At 46.1% G+C, this 4782-nt stretch overlaps 2 pseudogenes; one reads left to right on the top strand and one right to left on the bottom strand.

Moving 5' to 3' along the window:
- Positions 1-380: 380 nt before the first annotated feature.
- Positions 381-964, bottom strand: LOC147432593 (small ribosomal subunit protein uS15 pseudogene; annotated as a pseudogene).
- A 670-nt stretch (positions 965-1634) lies between these two features.
- LOC147432592 (large ribosomal subunit protein eL19z pseudogene) lies at positions 1635-3380 on the top strand (annotated as a pseudogene).
- The last annotated feature ends 1402 nt before the right edge of the window (positions 3381-4782 follow it).

Genomic DNA, 4782 nt, shown 5'->3' with positions numbered 1-4782 from the left:
GACATTGAGCTGTTTGCCAGTAATCCCCTCACACACTCTGCTAAAAGTGCAAGCAGCTATAAGCTGCATTGAAGCCGCAGGCTTAATTACTTGAGGATTATAACCATCATAAGCTTTTCTACCCTCATGTCCACTTTGACGTTTGTTTCTTTGTCCTCTGCCGTCTGCATTGCCAACATCATGATAGAATCATGGCGATTTCTCAGTACTACTTTGGGCCTCTCTCTCTCTCTCTCTCTCTCTTTTTCATTTTTGAGAAATTTGGGCTTTCAACTCCACATTCTGTGAAAGATTGTAGCCACAGAAATCATAACACAAAAGAAAATTCCGTTTACGCGTCAAAAGAGTACAGCTCAGTTACAATAATCATCTGTTGTGTCTCAAAGAATAGCAAAAAGGCTCAATCTCTTTGTTGTGCCTTGAGAACTAAAAGGCCAAGAACAGCTCCTAGCTTGTTCCGAAGCAACAAGCGTACTTGCTGTAGCACTCTCATATTTCCAGTTGGGAGGAAGCTTCTTGGTTTTCTTGGTAGCGAGCCAACCTATGAACTCGGCTCTCAACCAGAATCAACCTAAATTTAGAGTCCTTATCCTTGCGATTCCTCTCCAGATGCTTTCTCACTGCAATCGCCTTTTTTATCAAATGGTACAAATCTTCAGGGCCCAAACCGTACCCTTTCAGAATTCGCAGTTACCTTGCTGCCAATTCCATGAGAGTCTCTCAAAATAACACCAATTTGAGATGGAGTTAAACCCTTCTTCGCAAGCTTGCAGATATGATCCTCAACCTCTTGATTGGAGATCTTCAGCCAGCTAGGGGGAGTCCTCTTGTATGGTAGGGCAGATGAGGACATACCCTTCCCGCGACTGTGCATACGCCCCATGATGGGCAAGCTTGTTGAAGCAGGCCGGCAAGGGCGATAGAAACTCTACCTGCAACAAAAATCACCCGCCGAAGATCTGGGTGCAGAACTCTCTCTCTCTCTCTCAGTCAAAAAACTCTCTCTCTTAGTGAAAAAGAAACTCTCTCAAAGAGCGCGTGCCGGGCGCTCTTTCAGAGAGTTTATTTTTACTAAGAGAGAGAGGCATGTCGCATCGCCGTCATCATTACCTTGCAGATTGGCCCTGCAAATGTTTTCAAAGGACCAGGATTGCGCGTCCGGCTGGTGCTGGAGCCCTACTACTGATCAATGCATGGAGCGGTCGGAACTTCCACAATGGCAACTTCATTCGCCGGGACCTCTTGCAGCTCTGCAGGCCTTCATCCCAGGTCCTCTCTCGGAATTACAAGTCCGCCGCAACGCCGTCTGCAACTCTTCAACCAGGCAATGGAAGCTTGCGCAGGGATTTCGGCATAAGATAGCTGGTGCTGCAACCTTGGGCATGATAACGTCATCCTTCAGTTCCTTGCCACGAGAGACTTTTTCTTCTTAAGCATCCACCTTAGCATGAATCTCTATGTTTACAGGGCGAGGGAAGATGACTAGTGGGGGACGGCGTGGATGGGTGCACCACCTGCAGCAGTTTTAGCAGGACACTCATCTTTCAAGGTAGTGCCGCTTCGATCGGTAGAAAAGATACTAGTGGGTGGTGGAGATATATTGGCATAAGGGCGTATAAGTGCCCATGATTGCAATGTATGAGCTGAAAGAGATGAAGTCCGGTGGCGGCAATGGAGGAGACGTAGCGCTAGACTGGTCGTGGGCTCCAATAGCATCCCAACTGGATGCTGGTCAGGTGGCGTTGGAATGGAGCAAGTTGTGCAGAGAGGAGATCGCTATGGATGCGGAAGTGAGGAGGGCGTAGGTGGAACTGCAGGCTTGATCACACACACACACACACACACACACTTTTTAGTGCGCGCACAGGCTCAGGGCCCGCTTAGCAATCAGTAGACTTGGCAAGCGGCCATGGATAACTTGACGCACTTGCCGTCGACTGCCAATTGCTTCCATGGCACTAAGCTGAGCGGCTCAGATAGTGGCCATGGCAGCAATCTGATTGTTGGCCCGCTTTTTGTAGTGATGTTGGACGTCTTGAGCGTAGTGGCAGGATTCAATGGCTGCGTCTAAGAAAAAGGCACCATGGAGAAAGGTGTGTTAGCTGCATTCCTTATAAGGCTTAAGCGTTTGCGAGCCATGGGTTGGAGCATCAATCAATTGAAGAGATCCTGAACGGAGCAAAGGGAGTTGGAGGAATTTGAAGCATCTGAGCTCTTTATGTGTGGGGTTTTGCTCCTGACTACCATGTGCGTGCCCGCAATTTACTAAAGATTACCTCAAGAAACCTTGCCACTGTTGCGCGCCAATGTTGCGCGCCAATGCCCACGTGGCAAGCCATTTGCCCATTTGGCAAGCCATTTGTGAGTGTTGAGGTAGTGGTCTTCTTGCCTGTGGCCTGACGCGATCGCTGCCCAAGCACTGCTCATTGGATTCCATGTGGGCTGCTCACTTGATTCCACCTCTATGGTTGTCGGGAGTTGGCTGCAGCCCTTGCAGGTATTTGCTGCCACATGGTAGCATACCCTCTCATTTTAATATAGATATATAAGATGTGCCTTTTCTATTTATTTTGTGTAGCTTTGCTATTTATTAGCCTTGAGTTCCACGTGTATAGGGAGGCCATTTTAGACCTTCACTATTGGCCTTGTTATCAAATTGCACTTAGCTTGTTGGTGACATAAGCAAGAGCTGCAAGGGAACACTCTGCTCGGAGGCCTGCTCCATGCGAGGTGCAAGGAGAAAGGAGGCCCAGGTTGGTCGAATGCTCACATGGAGTTGCTAAGAGTGCTACGCGTCTTGGTGGTTTTGTCGTGCGGAGGTGGGTATCAATGTCTGGCTCGATCCCAATGAGGTCAACGAAATCTCTCATATGGCCAATTTAGGGCAAAATATCACAAAGTTGGTCAAAGATGGCTTTGTGATTCGAAAACCGACCAAGATACACTCGCGGGCAAGAGCAAAGCGTGCTTTGGAGGCTAAAAGGAAAGGCCGTCATTCAGGATATGGTAAGAGGCGGGGTACTAGGGAGGCCACGCTACCCTCTAAAGTTCTCTGGTTGAGGCGGATGCAAGTGCTTCGTCAGTTGCTAAGAAAGTACTGGGAGGCTAAGAAGATTGACAAGCATATGTTCCATGGAGGGTAACATGTTCAAAAATAAGCGCGTGCTCATGGAGAGTATTCACAAGTTTAAAGCTGAGAAGGCTCATGAAAAGACACTGTCTAATCAGTTTGAAGCCCGTAGAGTTAAGGGAAAAGCTATCAGGGAGCGAAAAATGCCAGGAAGGAAGAGCGCTTGGCACAGGTATTGAGTACTGAAGCATCCCTGCTACCCCTAAGGCCACCAAGAAGTCCAAGAAGTGAGCGGCATAGCAAGATTTAGCTAAGAGCTATGACTCGATAGTACTTAAATAGAAACCTTGGACCTTTGAGCTTGTGTAATGAAATACAGTTTTTGCTTCACTCTTGAAAGCATGACTATTACAAGCCTAAAAGGGTTTGCATTTTGTAATTTTCCCCCATCTCTTTCTTTGACTATTTGTTATTGTTGCCGAGACTGTTACTATGTCTTTTATGTTTTTTTTAAGGGAGAAAGAAGAAGAAGAAGAGAGTTTTAACTTCGTAAAAAACTATTAAAGATCTAGCCGACAAGGAGAGAGAGAAGTGTGATTTAGCAGTTGCGCGCCTCTCCGGAGGTCTCCTTTTGTTGCCTCTGTCCGTCCACGCTGGCGCGAGCTCTTTTAGAATTTTTTTAAAAAAAAGAGATTGAGAGAGAGCGAGGAGAGAGAAAGAGAGGGGGAGAGGTTGAAAAAGAAAACCTAGGTTCAATGTAATCACATCTGCAAATTTTGAGATTTATCTCTAAATTTTAAACTTGAAAGTGAGAAAACCTACAAAATTTAGAGAAATTTAGCGTCATATGGTGTAAAAACCTTCAAATTTAGTCTCATAGGTAGGTTTGTCAAGTTTTCAGAACAAAGTTTTTTTCGAACACTGGTTCTTGCCCATACGTGAAAGAGTTCGCGTCTCTTTCAAAGAGATTTTTAAAACGGTTTTGTTTATATCTTCTTGCCTCATCTATTGTGAGTTTCCTATGATTCCTTCAAAACCAAATTTTTCAATGATTAGGGACCCTGAGATTTACCTTTCCTAGCCAGCACAATTGTCTCAATGTGGCGCAATGTTGTTTGTTGTAGCACAACCAACCTCCCAGTTACCCCTTCAAGGGGGTTACCTTATGGTGTGCTAGGGATCGATGCTTGGGCCACACCATCTTGCAAGAGGACAAATGCATGTGTAATGCTAGACTACCATCCATTTGAATTGCTATCACTACAAGAGGCTATTCATATTAGCGACGCTCACACAGCGACGCTCAAAAAAAAATTTCCCGGCGTCGCTATGAGCGTCGCAAATTTACTTGTAAATTTGCGACGCTCATAGCGACGCCGGCTGGGCTAAAAAAAATAACAGAGAGCGCCCAAAAACTCAGATCTCAGATCTGAGTTTTTCGGCGCCCTCAAGCAAGGAGCAGGTAACGCTCTCCCTCTCTCTCTCTCTCTCTTTCTTCTCCACACACACACACACACACACACACACACACACACACACACACACACACACACACACACACACACACACACACATAGTGTTTTTGAGAGAGAGAGAGAGAGAGAGAGAGAGAGAGAGAGAGAGAGAGAGAGAGAGAGAGAGAGAGAGAAAGAGTACAAACATAAACAAAAATGCACACACACATACATAAACAAAGAATGCACACACACATT

Source organism: Adiantum capillus-veneris, chromosome 20 (assembly GCF_014529385.1).
Source record: "Adiantum capillus-veneris isolate H3 chromosome 20, ASM1452938v2, whole genome shotgun sequence".
NCBI lineage: Eukaryota > Viridiplantae > Streptophyta > Polypodiopsida > Polypodiales > Pteridaceae > Adiantum > Adiantum capillus-veneris.
This window is presented reverse-complemented; position numbering and strand designations above follow the sequence as displayed.